The sequence below is a fragment of the Olea europaea genome, unplaced genomic scaffold (genome assembly GCF_002742605.1).
Source record: "Olea europaea var. sylvestris unplaced genomic scaffold, O_europaea_v1 scaffold1251, whole genome shotgun sequence".
Lineage (NCBI taxonomy): Eukaryota > Viridiplantae > Streptophyta > Magnoliopsida > Lamiales > Oleaceae > Olea > Olea europaea.
In genome coordinates this window covers 192,843-210,842 of record NW_019229949.1, presented here as the reverse complement: position 1 = coordinate 210,842, position 18,000 = coordinate 192,843, and the positions used below count along the sequence as shown (strand labels likewise).

Genomic DNA, 18,000 nt, shown 5'->3' with positions numbered 1-18,000 from the left:
TATTACTTACGACCACGGATGATTTAAGATTCAATCAGATGTAATTTGTATCTCACAATCACAACTCCTTGTGATTAACAAATGACAAATATTTGAATCTACGGACTCTATTATTTATTTAATTGTCTATTAATTAAATAATAGATCTGTCATTTAATTGCATTAAATATATAAAAGTATTTATGTCCAAAGTTGATTGGATCTAGGGCATAATACTTACAGATATTTCTTTGTTGTTGCAGTTTTTGAGGTATTTAGCTAAAGATTTGTTCATTTTTTGTGTGAGTTTATACTGATCAGTGAACATTTAAGATTTAAGCTTTCATAATGTTTATTTCCTAGGCAAATTTTAATTCTTTTGGGGTTGATTTTAATTTGCACTCTAAAAAGTTCATTTTTTCTTCTCTTTGGGTTTTTTGTCCGTTTTGTTGAAGTCACATTTACAAAAATTTAAGTTGGCCTTTGTTGTTTGTTTCATCATTTTTTTTTTGGTTCATTATGTATGTTTCCACTGACGCAGTGACCAAGTATTTGAAGCCTTTTGTTGCTGGATTCCTTTTGCAAAAGGTTAGTGTTTCCTTTAGACTCGTTTAAGTTATCTATTCTGTGTCTGGTCAAAAGATTGCTCCTTTGAATGTTTTGCTGTGCATGAGTCTATATTTTGAAATAATAAGTACTTTCTTTGTTCAAAGACTTCAAAAATATATGACTTGTCAAGTGTTATTAAAATGTCTAACTTGGGGGTTCGCACTTATTGCATCACTGACAATTTCTTTATAGCATTATGGTTATTGAATTTCGTACTTGTGTGGTTGGACATGTATTGACACCTTGCTAACATTTTTCTTGAATCTTAGAAGCTTGACTACTTAATTGGAGCTGTTGCAAACCAAAAGAAGCCATTTGCTACAATAGTTTGTTCCACTCATCGGTATTTTGATGATGTTTTTGAGCTCTAAAGGAGTCTTACAACTTTGACTTGGTTCTTGCTTTTGTAGCGTATATTTGACTTGCTATAGTTCTGAAATAACTCACTGGCTAACTAATGAGATAAATTGCTTACTTTGGTGCTACATGTTTATATAAAGAAAGATGAGAATGATTGCGGCCCCTGTTAAAGTGTATTATCACACCTCAGCAGCTCACGTGTTGAATGGGAAAAGTGACCAGTGCTAATATGCACCTGTGGTACTATGTTAGTTAGTTACAACTGTATCTTATTCTTAAGTGTATAGCACATGTAATTTGATTCTTTTTTTTTTTTTTTTTTACTTGCTCACCACTTCAAAAGTGGCTATATATATTGTATCATATTTGGTGTATATCATTAAGTAAAATACAATTTTATCACACATTCAGCTCCCTGCTTCTGCATCAATTTCACCTCTGCAATATTATCAAATTTAAACTTGGTATCATTGCCATACAATGGCTAACATCAGATCCAACTCACAGTCAACTCAACCAACCTCAAGCACACTGATGCCTTCAATGTTGGGAGGAAATCAGTTGCCATCGTTTGGAATCAGTCTCACTCAAGTTCCACCGGTAAAGCTTGATAGAAACAATTTTTTGCTGTGGAAGAACATGGTGATGCCCATCATTAAGGGCCATAATCTTGAAGGATTTATCACAGGAACGAAAGCTTGCCCAGTAGAATTTTTGGCAACACAAACTACAGATGCTACTGGAACTACCGTCGAAATGACACCAAATACTGAATATGTGAAATGGATGTCTACTGACCAACTACTGATGGGTTAGCTCTATTCATCAATGGCTGCTGCGATCGCCATGAGAGTGATGGGATCTACAAACTCTTGCAACCTCTGGAATGCTGTCTAGGAAAGTTTTGGGGTAATGAATAAGTCAAGAGTTATTTTCCTTATCAGTGAACTTCAAAGGACAAGAAAGGGATCAATGAATATTGATCAGTACTTAAACACAATTAAACAACTAGAAGATAATCTCGAAATTGCAGGAAAAAAAATCCCTCACAATGATCTTGTTACACAAGTGTTGGCTGGACTAGATGAGGAGTACACTCCTATAGTGATTCAAATCAACAGCAGAGAGTCCATCACTTGACCTGAGTTGCAATCTGTACTGATCACTTTTGAAAGTTGAATTGAGCACCTTAATAATGTGAAAAATAGCTAGTAGATAATCTCGAAATTGCAGGAAAAAAAATCCCTCACAATGATCTTGTTACACAAGTGTAGGCTGGACTAGATGAGGAGTACACTCCTATAGTGGATCAAATCAATAGCAGAGAGTCCATCACTTGGCCTGAGTTGCAATCTGTACTGATGACTTTTGAAAGTCGAATTGAGCACCTTAATACTGTGAAAAACAACCTAGCTTCAATTAACTTGAGTCACACCTTAGCAAATTTTGTGCATAGATCAAATATCAACAGAGGAGGTAGGTCCAACTATGGAGGAAGAAGCTCCTACAATACAAAATGAGAACAAAGGACCATGTCAAATCTGTGGTTTGAGCAATCATTCAGCAGAAAAATGTTTCAATCGTTACGATGAAAGGTATATGGGCACAGGGCCTGAACAGTACTACCAGAACAACTCTTCAAGACTAGCATCTCTTATAGCTTCATCAAGTACTGTATCAGATCCTGCTTGGTTTGCAGACTCGGGAGCCAACAACCGTGTCACTGTTGAGAAGAAGAACCTGTCTGAGGCACATGAGTATGGTGGTAAGGAAACACTTGTTGTTGGTAATCGTAACAGACTCCATATTTCTCATATTGGTACAAATCATTTGCACACACTAAATGACAAATCATTGGTTCTTAATAATGTCTTGCTAGTACCATCAATTAAGAAAAACTTGTTTAGTGTCTCTGAATTAACATCTGATAATGGTGTAATCATGGGATTTCACTCTAATTTCTGTGTTGTTAAGGACGAACAAACGAAGGAAGTGTTGCTGGAATCTGAAGCGTTAAAAAAATAATAATCATTTCTTTCTTTGGTTCGACCCCTTTAACGCTGGCCAAAATATTTTATAAATCCGAATTTTATTTTTTTTAATATATAAAAATATAATGGATGGTAGTTATCCATATAAACTTAGGCAAATGTAGCAAAATTTGATTTTGGAAAAGATTTGGAGGCAATTCGACAATTACGGATTTAACAACAGCGGAAGAAAAATATATTTGGCTTAACAAATGTCTATTAAAAATTATGAAATTTTTACGGGGACTAAAGCATTCATATATGTACCACATATAAAAATTTGGGGTCTCGACGATAACGTTAGAAGCATGAAAATATTGCTTGAATGTGCTGAACAGGAATCTCGGATTTGACACGACGCAGTTTACTAAAACGGGCTTAACTTTTTTTTGATAATATTTTTGAGAAATTCCAAAGGCCACTATTAGAAGACTCATAGACCTTTCAAACCCCACTGATTTTGCCTTAAAACATGCACCATAGCCCAAGTTATACCATTTTCAAATAGAGGGACATAATCTGAAATTTTAACCCAGCATAAATCTAAATTCTAGTTAACATGCACTGTCTATAAAACTAGACAAAATAAACATTAAAAGAATTTTAAAAGTGTCACATAAGTATCCATAAAATGTTTACATAAGTGAAAATATTTACTAGAAATTGAAAGCATTAGAGATCGTCGAACACTTGCCACTATGCCAACCACTGCCATGCCTCGATCAGGACCTGTAAAATTATTTGTAGGGATGAGTATTATAAATAATACTCAGTAGAAAGCACTTATGTAATGGTAAAAATATATATTTTCAATATTGCAAACTTTATTCGATTGTGTCACCGTCAATTTCAAGCGAATTGGTGATCAGTCAGCTCGCTTACTTTTAGGTTTTGATAACCTCATTTCATTTATCATAATCATCTCTTCATATCTTGTATAAACCACCAAACGGTGATTCCATCATGAGTAACACAATAAGAAGTTTAACGTAAACGAAAACATATAAATCTTATATCACTTACAAAAGCGCCGGAATACCCATACCTTAATGCTTGGAGTTTGAATATCTTTTCGAGTCCAAAGAAGTACTTTTAGCGTCCTCTTTTAAGAATTTTCAGATTTAAAGGTTCTTTAATCTATGGAAAAGGACAAAATAAATTGGGAGAGAAACCGTGGCTAAAGGAGTTTAAATTTGAGTTATCGAATTTATCTTATGGCCTTTAAAATGAAAAGGGACAGTTATTATTTTCTAATTCCAAATGAACTGGCGGGCAATTTATTTTAAAACGGAAGTTGCAAAGGAATAATGTAAGTGGTGGTCTAAGATGCTCGGACTCGGGTACGGGTATCGGGTACGGGTATGTATCAAAGCGTCGGATCTTTTATTTTCTAAAATGTGGGATACGGGGACATGGCTAAAAAGTGTCCAAATTTAGGACACGGGTACGTGGGTACGTTTTTCAAACTTCAATTTTGTTTTTTAGATTTTTTTTTATATTGTCGTATTTTTTTAATTAAAAATGATGAATTGAAATTTTTTTTTAAAAAAATGATTAATTTTATTGTTTGAAAAATTTATTAAACTAGAATATGATTGGTGTAAAAATAATTACATTATTAGCCAACTCATATCCATTTCCCAAACTCCAATTAAATCCATCTATATCCAATATCAATATTATTAGCCCAATAAAAATGGCCCAACCTCCCATTAAATCCATCCACATCCATATTATTTACCCAACCCACTTCCATATTATTAGCCCCAATCAAAATGGCCCAACTCCAATTAAACCCAAGTCTCTTCTTTCATTCCTGTCTCCGTCTCCCCGTCTTCCTTCTTCTCCTTAACGATTCTAGGGTTCCACCGGAAGATAACCAGCAGATTTTGGACCAAAGATCACCGGCGGCGTGGCGCTGACCTGCTATTTCTTTACACATACCTTCCATCTCCATCCAATAAGGTAAATTTTCAAATTTTCTTAAGATTTCTTGTCGGGTCCGATTGAAATTGGAAGAATCAGACCCGTATTCCGTACCGGTACCCGTGTCGTGTCGTGTCGACACGGGTACTCCGGCCGAAATGAAGAGTCCGAGCATCTGAGGTGGTGGTTATGCATAATATTTTAAATGTAAATCTCCAATGGATGGCAGGGACATGCAAGTTAACTTCCCAATTTAATAGCAAATTAACAAAAATGGCGGTTAGACTTTTGAAATGTCTTCAAATGGCTGAACAGTACATGCCATTTAACTTCCAATATACAATGGCAGTTTTATATGTATTCATCTTTTGGGAAGTTAACAAATGGAGTTACAAAAGATAATAAAGTGGGGATTATGGCTTTGAAATGTTAATCTTCAACGGACGAACAGGACACGTAACTTCCCAATGATCAAGTGGCAATTTTTTTATTTATATAAATATATATCTTTTGATAGTAAACACCAAATAAAATAGAAGTTAATATAGTAAGTGGGGTAGTTAATGGATAAAATTGGAGTTGTAATTTCACTTTCAAATGAATGATCAAGGACGATTTTGACATTGACAAAATGGAAGTTTATTAAAATGGTAAGTTGGAGTATAAATGATGGATGATGAAACATGTAAGTAAATTGTCCAATTTAAAAAAAAAAAGAAAAAAAAAGTAGTTTACATTATGGAAACCAAAATGGCAGTATTAAAATAGTATGTCGTAAGAAAAATAATGTAACCAAATTAACATAAAATTTTGTCGTTTAAAAGCGATTTTAACACCTTGCAAAATTTAAGAAAATTAAGTACGCGAAATTTTACTTTCGTGACCAAAGTTTAATTTGGACTATTAGGAAGTGTCGTAACGACATAATAATATAACCCAGATTATATTTGAGTCCCATAAGAAAATTTCATTTTGGAACGAAACAAAACATTTTTTTTTCCGGTCGCTACACTCTATCAAGTTGAGCATCCAGACCAAGCCAAAAAGCCTTTCTATCAAGAATCAGTCTATCCAATAAGTTGAACCCTTCAACATTTGTTGCTAAGTCTAAAGTGTCTAAAACCACCACTGGGTATGAGTCTAGGTCGAAATAGTGGCATATGAGACTTGGACATTCCACAACCTCTGTGATGTCACAAGTACTTAAATCTTGTAATGAAAAATTCGATGCTAATGAAATCATTCAGTTTTGTGATGCTTGCCAACTTGGTAAATCTCACTCTTTGCCATTCAAATTATCTGTTTCACGTGCATCAGCCCCGCTTGATTTAATTCACACAGATGTCTGGGGTTCTGCACCTATAAATTCTACTTCTGGTTTCAATATTACATTCTCTTCCTTGATGACTATAGTAGGTATACATGGATCTATCCCATGAGAAATAAATCCGAAGCATTAAACCTGTTCATTCAATTCAAAAACCTTGTTGAAAATAAGTTGATAGGAAAATCAAAGTACTCTAGTCTGATTGGGGAGGTGAATTTAGAGCATTTACTGATTTAGCTCTAAAGTCCGGTATTGATATGCGTCTCTCTTGTCCTCACACCTCAGTCCAAAATGGTAGAGCTGAGAGAAAACATAGACACATAACAGAAACCGGCTTAACTATTCTTGCTCAAGCAAGTATGCCTTTACATTATAGGTGGGAATCCTTTCACACAGCGACTTACCTTATCAACAAACTACCTACACCTATTCTGAAAATGAAAGCACCTTGTCAAATTCTAAACATGAACAGATTGAATACAAGTCACTCAAAATCTTTGGTTGTGCTTGCTTTCCTTGTCTCAGACCATATCAAGAACATAAGTTCAGTTTTCATTCCACAAAGTGTGTGTTCCTTGGCTTCAGCAACTCTCATAAAGGCTACAAATGTCTCAGTCCAACAGGAAGAGTATATATATCTAGGCATGTAATCTTCAATGAAAATGAGTTTCCTTTCCCGTCTGGTTTTCTCAATAAAAGAAACGATTCCCAGAATTTTGAAACTATTATTCATTATCTACCTTTCCACACTCCTCCAAATAGTAACCCAACTTGCTCAACTGATGAAGCTCATTTTGATGCAACTCCAACAACAACACCTTGAGTTTGATCAACCAAGAATGGTTGAAAACTTGATATCTGAGGAAAATGAGAATGAAAACACAGTGACAAATATTGAAGGCACCCAAATTGAAAGTCAAGAAGGTCCTGCAAATACTCAGATAGAGCAAACTGAAGCAAGTGATGAACTAAATTTAAGAGAGGCAGAATAGGGAAATTAGATTGTAAATCATCCTATATTACTAGAAGTAAAGCTGGTATGTTCGAAGCAAAAGTCTACTCAACTCAATGCAAACAGTATAGCATTGAACAAAGCGGACTAGAACCTAACAATGTGGCTGAGGCTCTTACAAATAAAGATTGGAGAGAAGCAATGGAGGATGAATACAAGGCATTGATGAGAAATAAAACTTGAAAATTAGTACCACCTCTGATCAATCAAAAGGTGATAGGAAACAAATAGGTTTTCAGACTTAAATGAGATGTTGATGGAAGGATATTAAAGCACAAAGCAAGACTTGTTGCTAAAGGGTTCTTGCAGACGTCACGAGTTGATTACCATGAAACTTTCAGCCTAGTTATAAAGACTTCTACTCTGAGGATAATTCTTGTTCTTGTAGCCTCAAAAGGCTGGAGTATCAGACAAGTTGACATTAACAATGCATTCTTGAATGGGAAACTAGATGAAGAAGTTTATATGCGGCAGCCAAGAAGGTTTTGTTGACAAAGCAAATCCCACCTTTGTTTGCAAACTAAAAAGGGCTCTTTATGGACTCAAGCAAGCACCTACAGCATGGTATGAAAAACTGAAAAAGACTCTTCTGGATTGGAAGTTTTCAAAATCAAAGGCAGATAGTTCTCTATTCTTTTACATGAATCAGAAACAAGTAATCTTTGCCTTGGTATATGGTGATGATATAGTAATTACAAGCAATGATCGGAAGATGTTGCAGGACTTTATTGATAATTTGAATGCACGGTTTGCACTGAAAGATATGGGTGAGCTACATCATTTTTTGGGAATTGAGGTAAGAAGAGGTGAATCAGGTATGCATCTCACTCAGATCAAGTATACAAAGGACCTGTTGAAAAGGTTCAATTTTGAGCATCTTAAACCTTATGCAACGCCTATGACAGTAGGCAAGAATATCTCAGAAGTGAAGGTGAAAAGATGGCAGACCCTTCTTTGTACAGAAGTACAATTGGTGGACTATAATACTTAGCACACACACGGCCTGATATAACCTTTGCTGTGAACAAGATGAGTCAATTTTTGCAAACTCCTTCAAATGTCCACTGGAAAGCAATCAAAAGAATCTTTAGATATCTGAAAGGGACTATTGAGCATGGATTATGGATTCAAAGGAGTTACAAAATGAGCATCACTGGTTTTGTTGATGCAGATTGGGCATCATGCCCTGATGATAGAAGGTCAACAGCCGGCTATTGTGTGTACTTGGGAGATACATTGGTGGCTTGGTCTTCAAAGAAATAACACGTTGTGGCTAGGTCCAGTATTGAATCAGAGTATAGAGCCTTAGCACATGCAGTTGTCGAGATAACTTGGATTGAATCATTGCTTACAGAAATCAAGTTATATTTATCTTTACCTCCTGTGCTTTGGTGTGATAATCTTAGTGCAAGTGCTTTAGCTTCAAATTCAGTTTACCATGCCCGAACTAAGCATATTGAGTTGGATATACATTTTGTTAGGGACAAGGTTCTTGAAGGAAGACTGAAAATTCGATATGTTCCATCATCAGATCAAATTGCAGACCTGCTAACCAAGCCCCTTTCACAAACCAGATTTCTCTTTCCTAAGGACAAGCTTGAAGTTAAAGAATAAACTCCAGCTTGAGGGAGGATGTTAAAGTGTATTATCACACCTCAGCAGTTCATGTGTTGAATGGGAGAAGTGACCAGTGCTAATGTGCACCTGTGGTGCTATGTTAGTTAGTTACAACTGTATCTTATTCTTAGGTGTATAGCACATGTAATCTGATTCTTTTTTCTTTTTTTTTTTTACTTGCTCACCACTTCAAAAGTGGCTATATATACTGTATCATATTCGGTGTATATCATTAAGTAAAATACAATTTTATCACACATTCAGCTCCCTGCTTCTGCATCAATTTCACCTCTGCAATATTATCAAATTTAAACTGCCCCCAATAAGCTAATTTTTGTTGCAAGAGTTCCATACAGGAGTTACTGAAATGTTACTTAACATTCTGCACATTGTTCTAGCATTTGTAATTCGTGATGGCTGGATGGGATTAGACATTGGACATGAAACTATAAATTTGTTTGAGGAAGCTCTAAAAGCTATGAAAACAGTTATCTGGAATGGACCTACGGGTGTTTCTGAATATGAAAAGTTTTTCACAGGAACAGAGGTGTTGTGCATGTGGCTCATATAGAGTGGAACACAGGTCCTGAATCAAATGAGCCAATGCCCGCTGTCTGGTTGTTAGGTACGCTGAATGGGTTAGGCCCCCGCGGTACGATACAAGGGATATTTTCTGTACGGGCCTTAAAGTCTTATATGAGTTCAGGCTAGGGTTAGTATAAACAATATGTTGTAATTCTATTTTTCACTACTGAATAAAGAAATCTCCGCCTCGCTCTCGTGGACGTAGACACACAGCCGAACCACGTAAATTCTTGTGTTTATTATCTTTTTCATCTCTTTAATATTGCGCATAAAATCCAACAAGAGGTATAGTAGATAATAAGATAATTCATAATTGTAATAAATTGTATTTTATGTCGTGTTTTACCTAGATATTTGAAATCAAATGCATGAATTGTTTATTCTTTTCCAGGATATAACTAAGGAATTGGCAGAGCTTAGCAACAAAGAAGTGACAACAAATATTGGAGATGATGACTCTGTTGCTGTTGTTGAAAAGGATGGTTGGCTGACTAGATAAGCCATATCTCGACTGGAGGTGGTGCAAGCTTGGAGCTTCTTGAGGAGAAACCTTTACCTGGTGTTCTTTCCCTTATTCAGGCTTAAGTAATGTTCTCTTTGTCGTGACTGGTTTCCAACCAGACTAGCTGAATAAGCCGGACCTATGGAATGATCCTGTACATGCAAGGAAGATAAACCGTGAACATGGTTCGCTTATGGTAAAAATGAAAGTGGTTATTGCATTTAAGCAAGAACGACTTTAGCGTATTGATATGATAACACTTGCACAGGAAGAGAATGATGCAGGATTGAAATCGGTGGGTCCTCAATTAATCTCTTTCGAGGCATGTATCCTTCTTTTCTTTTTATGGAGTTTCATACCGCTTCTACTTTTGACAGGAACCTACTCATTTATATTATTTCATTATTCTTTCCAAACTTCAGACGGCTTCAATAATGCCTTGCACATTTTTTAAAAATAATTGGATCCTAAATCTTGATTTTCCTTTATCTACATCTCTTGAAAAATTTAGTTGGATCATTGTGATGTATTTGATCCTAAATTACTATTGAATTATATGACTTTAGTTAATATGGAGTTTAAATAACGATAGATTATCAATATAATAATTTAAGTACAAGATAATAGAAATACGAAAGTTGGTCTTCGGAGAGTCACATGAAATGCTTTCCTTTAATTTTATGTGTAATTCAGAAGTAATATGTATTCAAAATTCATTTTAGTGGTTTGGGGATGATGTAAATATTGAAAAGATGATTCCTTCCTCACGAGTTGCATGCGAGATTAACTTATTATTCTTCTAATTAAACGGAATCTCAAAAGGCTCTACTTACAATGAGAAAAACATTAGCAAAAAAAGAGCTTGAAACTTGGTTAGCTGGGAAGCGTGATACTTCTTGTTTGATAGAGGTAAACTTTACTAATGGCCAACTTTTAGGTGCTTTTAAATATCAATAGGTATTTGCTTTTGAATTTTGTCCTTGTAAAAATGTGTAATTGTTTTACTATTTCTTGGTGGACTCGGTAACTTCGTTTTAGTCATATTATTATCTAGATATAATTGCACTTGTTGAATCAATTTGGTGAAATCAATCTTTTTCTACTAATTATAGTTCAAGGCGGAGCTTGTGGTACCGAGAGCATGGACTGGGCTTTAATGTTCATGCAGATGTATGAAAAGTGGGCTGAACTTCGAAGATCTAGAATTACAGTGTTGGATGAAAAGGCTGGCAAGATAGTAGAAATCAAGGTTCATGTTCTTATCACCTTTTATGTTTATAATGTTTAATATTTTCTGATGTTTAATTGAGTCAGTGTGCTCAACGTTATTGCCGTTTCTGCTCCATTTGTGTTATAAATTTGTTAACATGAAGTGGTGTGAACACAGAACCAATACCTTATGCCTCTCTTCCAAACTTTTTAGACTATTAACAGTTATTAGTAATTTTAGACACAGACAAATCAATCTTTGTAATATTATCTTGTATGATTTTATTGTCAATTGCTATTTGTTTCCTTACATATATAATGCATGTTCTTGTCTTTAAATATGAAAACCAAAATCCAGCATTGTGTTTAAACAATAACTTCCATTCCTTTGTTATAATGCAATCCCTCAATTTTGATCAACTGTCATTTCTACGTTTATTTTGTTGAAGGGGGTTTGTAACTTTAGTTTACATTATTGGGTTTTGTGTAAAATGGTTACAGAAATGGGAAGGAAAATGATTTGCCAAGCTTCAAAGAGTTCAGTTGGTAGGAGCCGAAATCTGCTACAAATGTGTTAATTTTTGAAAGGTAAAATTGCAGTAGCGATCCCTAACTTTTTCAATTTTTGCAAACTTTACCCTGACATTCAATTTGTGCCAGTGAAGGTTTCTAACCTTTTCTAAATATGCAGCCGAGGTCTAACTTGACGGAAACTGTCTATAAAACTATTAGTTGACCTAAAAAAATACAAAAAATACAAAAATGAGGTATTTTGACTATTTTAAGTAAGGGTACTTTTGTCCATACAAAATTTTCACTTGTTTTGAGAAACGACAATTAAACTAACAAAAGTAAAATATATATTTCCCCCCAACCCACCCCCCATATTCATCTTCTTCCCCCAAACCAACAAATAGTCCAAAATCGTCGTAGTCGCCACTTATATCACCGAACTACTACCATCGTTCTTCACTACCCCATCTTGCTATGGTGCTTTTCTTAACAATGTTTGCCACTTCTCATCTCCTTTATTCATCCCACATTAGCATAAAAAAAGAGTCAACAATTTTTTCCTTCTATTTCTTTGAGACTATTTCCTTTGTCATCGTGCTAACGTACACCTCCTCAACCAAATTCTCCTCAATCACTACCAGTTTTTGACCCTTGCCCCAAATCCCCCAACCCATATTGTGCTTTTGATTGAAGTTTCATTTTTAGCCCAAAGATAATAACTTTTTGGTCTGCAACTTCACTGTTGCCTTTCTATTTTTCAGCTTTGACTATTTTTTATGGGTGATGGTCCTCGAGGAGTGAAGGTTATGGGTTTGATTTCTTGAATGCAGGTTTTGAACTTTTCCTGGGAACCTGGGTAATGGATTTCGTGTGGTCAAGTTCTTGTTGGTAAATTTAATTGGTAGTGTATGGAGTGGAATTGGGTTCTCATATACCGTATATGTGATTTAGACACTGGATTCACTCTTACCGTATTTGACAGTTTAATTCACCGTATATGGCAGCTTACTGTATATGCCAGACAACTCACCGTATTTGGTAGCTTACCGTATATGCCAGACAACTTACCGTATTTGTCGCTTACCTTATATGCTGCCTACCGTATTTGTAGAAAGCTCACCGTATATAGCAGCTCACTGTATTTGCAGGCGAAGCACACCGTATTTGCACAAACTTTGCATAAAGTGTTTTTATTCATACACTAACTAAAATAATACAAATTTTTTCACTTACAATTAGAAATACCGTATATGTGAAATCTATTTTTCACACATATAACGAATTGAAAAAAAATCGTGTATTTTATTTTATTTTTTTTCATTTTAGAAATCTATTTCTAACATAAATTTAATAAAGAATATATGAGACATGTAAATCGCTAAATAAATAAATCTGCAATAATAAAATGCAAGCTAAATAAATAGCAGGTAAATTTTCAACCCGAAGCCTGTGCGAATATAGTTTCCTTAAAACAGATTCGCACCCTCACCATAAGTACTTGATGTCTAGTCTAAACGTCTGTTTTTCAAGATACAATGGCAAAACCAGCAGAATCTGAGTACTACAAAAACTACTCCGGCGAACCGATTTAGCGTCTGAACAATATCACCACCATGACGACTTCACTGGACAGAAAGAAGACGACAACAAAATCTGAAAAATTTCATGCAAAGAGAATTTCGTGTGACTTCCTGGTGAAATTTTTTATATGTTTTATTGTTGGAAAACTTGAAATTTAATATAGCATAAATCTACCATGAACTCTATGACAATTAACATTGGAGTCACTTCAATTTCTGGGAGTTTTGAAAGTTTCAGAAACTCAAAAGTCAGTGGAAAAAGCAAAAAAAATTGCAAAACGTGGGCTTTCCGGAGGGACCAATTTTTGCTCCATTCGGTCCGACATTCGTGTATGCAGATCGTGCCCACATACAAGTTCAAGGTCCGAAGGAAATTTCAGCCCGAGATTTGCACTCCCTGCCCGCGCACGTGGAAAGAGCCTCTATGCTGCACATGATTACACCATTCCAATGTGTAATCATATTTAAAGTAGTTCTTGTTTTCATATTTTTCTTATGTGGGACTAACTTCAATTTTTCCAACATAACCATCTTTCAATGGTCATCTTTGAGTTCCAATTTCTCATTCATCCATTCATCAATTTTGACAAATAAATATATGGTTTCGATGCTCTCACGAAGGAGAACAATGATCAACTTCGATCTTCCAAATTGGACCAATGGGTCCCACCGAAAATTTTGTCAAAAGTGAGACATTTACTCATTTTTTTCAACGGTTCTAAGTGAAAGTGACATTAGTGGTGGTGAAAAAAGGGAGAAGTGGTAGCATTGGGTGGTGGCAGGCATCTTATAGATGGAAGTGGCAATGATTGGCGAGTGATGGAGCCATTGTTGTCGTGGGTCAGATTTTGGGATGGGGTAGGTGAGACGACTTTTGATATTGGTTTTCATTAATTATTTATTATATAAAATATGAAATTACTATTTAACCTTTTAAAATTGGTCAAAATTTGATCAATCATTTGACTTTTGGTCAACTAACGGTTTTATAGACGGTTTTCATCAATTTGAACCTCAACTACATATTTAGGAAAGGTTAGGAGACCTTAATTGGTACAAATTGAAAGTTATGGTAAAGTTTGCAAAAATTGAAAGATTAGGGTCCATTGCTGCAATTTTTTCTTTCAGAAAACATTATTTCAGAGTGTGTGCCGAAGGCTCCCAATGTAGTGTACAAAGGATTTCTTAAAAATTATCACTGGATTGTTGTCAAGCGCTTCAATAAGTCTACTTAGCCCGATTCTCGCCAATTCCTAGTTAGAATTTAGAGTTTACTATTTTCTCATTGGAGCAATGAACAATTCGTATAATATGTAAGATGTTTAAGCATTGGATCAATGATGCACGTTAGAAATAGGATTTTTTTCTTTTTCTTTTTTAGGTCTCATTCTGGTTTGAAGTGCAAGATGTAGTCATGTAGTAGCAAAATAGCTTTTCGAATTTTTATATGAACTTTAAAATATCACTTGAATTTTATGCAACTCATGAAGCAGTAATGGGATGTCTATATCGTGTATATTCGTTCTTACAAGTAATGAAATATTTTTATGCTAAAGTCGAAGAAAAAGAGAGATAAATTTAAAGATGTACTACATTAATTATTCAAGTAATACAAGATTCGCACGTCCACAAATTTGAACCACCTATGCTAAAGTTCAGATTTTGAACATTTAAAATTTAGTTATCCGCTTAGAAGTTAGAACCCATCAAACAAGAAGATCTATCAGAATTTGAGAACATTTATCCATCCATGTACTCCATCTAATGTCCAAGTATTAGTGCTATTTATTCAATAAAACTATTTAATGTTCCAAATCCCGAAAGCATTCTAAATGTACAAGTCACTTCATTGCTTAGTTAAGTGCTTCGTCAATAAAACGATATTTAACTAATTTGATCTTACAGAGTAGAATCATCTTGTAAATTGAGTTCTTCGCAATTATGTCATGTATAATAAAAGTATATAAATATTAACAATCGTTAGCTTACTCTGTCGAAAAGAACTATATTACTACGATGTTTACAATTGCAAATTTAATACTGTTGAACACAAAATATTATAAACTGAAACAATACATAACTAACTTCAATAAAAAATAATTGCAATGAGAAGTTAAATATAGTGAATACCAAATGTTCATATAAAGAATACAAAATATAAAAAGAAATGAAATGAAAAGTAAATTAATTTGAACCAATTTATGAATATATTTCACATTTACAAATGAATTTCTCTCAAATTTACATACATTACTTTTAAAATTAATCGACTAACATGCAATGCATGTTCACCCAACAAACCATAGACAATCATGATATTAGTTCATATTACTTTGCAATGTGTCATTGGTAAAGTAAAATGTTGATGCTTTTCAAGAATTTAACATTCGAGATTTTCACATAGTAAAATAAAATGTGAAATTAAATGAGACTTACGAAATGTGAAAACCCTTTTGTACTTTACAATTTACAAAAATAAAGGATGACAAAATGCATTGCTCCACGTATTTTGATAAGTGTATTTTATACATTAATTTGGACCGTTAAATGAGATTAATTGTAATAAATTTTGATGACTTATGACTTAATTAGATGTTAATTTTGTTTATTAGGTAAAACTCGAGGCAAATTAGTGTAACTAGAAGAAATGAATGAAAATGGGCAAAAATGAAAAAATTCAAAGTTCGAGGACCAAAGTGTAAATATTCAATAGTAAATTCGAACTATAAAATGATGATTGATCTATTGGATGCAATATGAAGTCAAAGGAGTGAAATATAGAATTTGTGCTCCGAAATTTTTAGCCTCAACTCGAGACCCATTTTTCAAATAACAAACATGCAAACTAGAGAAATTGTACTGCTAGAATAATTGCAGCTTTTTGAGTTATCTTTTTAATACATTTTGAATCGTCTCAATCGGATATCGAAAAAAACTTGTAACCAAAATACCGAAAGGTGCTCGGGGATATTGCAATTCAAACCATTGCTCTGCAATCATGGTGCCCTCGGTACATTGCCTTCACCAATTCGTAGGGATGTCAATTCTCGTCAAAGCTCGGCTTGTGGGCTGCTCGGGCTCGTCAAATGACGAGCTCGAGCTCGAGCCAAGCGGCTTGTCCAAAAATGTGGAAAAAAATAAAATTTTATTAATAAAATTTGAAAAATTTGCAAAAAAAATAAAATAATAAATAAATAAAATTTCACGAGCTCGCGAGCCGCTCGTGGGCCGAGCCGAGCTTGAGCTAAACTCGTGGGTTAACTAGCCGAGCCAGCTCGGCTCGACCCACTGCCATCCCTACCAATTTGAGAACGATTTAGATCAATGGTGCACACGGGGGAGTTATGCATGTGTACTATTTTCATAGATGAATCAACAATTTCCTTTCATTATTCTAACTCTTTTTGAACTCAATTGGACACAATTTTGACCTAATTTTTTTTTTTTTTTGACCATAATGAATATAAAACAATGGTTATACATGGGAAAAAATCCTCTTTTGCCTCTTCATATATAATAGTATCATCACATTTATCAAGAATAATGAGTCAATTATTATATTTCGAGAGAGGAGAACAACATTGAAATTTAATTACATCAAGATTTTGAAGAATTCAACATTGAACTTGAAGATCTACATCTTTTGAACTATTTCATGATCTGGATGATTTTTTTTATTATTTTCCTTGTAATTTATATATTAATATAATAGGTTAGATCCGCTTTTGTATTAGATGAAGATGAACCCTACTTGTTACTGATTTCTAATTCAAGATTAGTAGTTTAGTATTTCTTGCATTTCTTGATTAAATTTGCATACCAATTGTATTATTTAATTGATTGATTACAAATTAGATAATTAGTAGCTTATTGTAGTGTTAAGAGACTCATAATAAATTTAGAACGCGGCAAAATTAACATATGTACAATATATATTATGAATGATATTTATCAATGTGTAATCATATAGATAATCTAAACTTTAATGCATTCCAACCATTCAAATTCGGGCTAGGAATATATTCGAGTTGGGGTTAGGATAGATTTGATTTGTTTTGAAAAGGAAAGTTATATATCATAGCTTTATCAATTGTCGAGAACGTATTAATGAAATTAAATTATAAATTAAGAATTGAAATAGATAGCATTAAGCAGATTCTAGATTCAATACAATCGCCCATATTACAGAAATCCTAATTCTACAGTTTTCTTAGATTACTTTAGAATAATCACAAAATCAAATTCTCTTTTATTTACAAAATTCGAATTTCGTACATAACTAGTAAATTTGAATTGAAATTTATTTTCTGTGAAATGATATTTTCAACTCATTAAATCTATTACTTATCAACGACCTCGTACGCTTACGAGTTTCGCACGAACATATTTCACTAAAATACAACCTGCATAGTACAAACTTAGCAATACATCAATTTTATGCAATCAGATAGTTTAACTGAGAGTAAATTTAACTAATAATCGCTGAACTTTACACTTGATTACTACTTGCTCACTCATCTTTCACATATTACTGAATGCTCACTCATCTTTTCATATAATTACTCATTCACCACTCGTCTCTTCAAATAATTATGCTACTTTTATAACAAATTTTCGACAACTTCCGACCACAAAGAATGTCGAATGTCGATACCGTTGGAAAGCCCACGATGTCCTCTTCAATTACCACCCAAAATCTCATTATAACTCCAAGGGATTCGATTGAAAAATTGCCTTAAAAGTCGCCCAAA

The 18,000-nt window shown here is 34.1% G+C and overlaps 1 long non-coding RNA gene and 1 pseudogene across 1 annotated transcript; both read left to right on the top strand.

Annotated features, from left to right (window-relative positions):
* LOC111374430 overlaps window positions 1–10,127 on the top strand; it is a 19,906-nt pseudogene extending 9,779 nt beyond the window's left edge.
* Window positions 10,128–11,014: 887 nt separating this feature from the next.
* Window positions 11,015–12,741, top strand: LOC111374429. The gene is made up of 3 exons (XR_002699142.1): window positions 11,015–11,196; window positions 11,658–11,744; window positions 12,500–12,741. It is a non-coding gene; the product is annotated as an uncharacterized LOC111374429 (long non-coding RNA).
* Window positions 12,742–18,000: the final 5,259 nt, after the last annotated feature.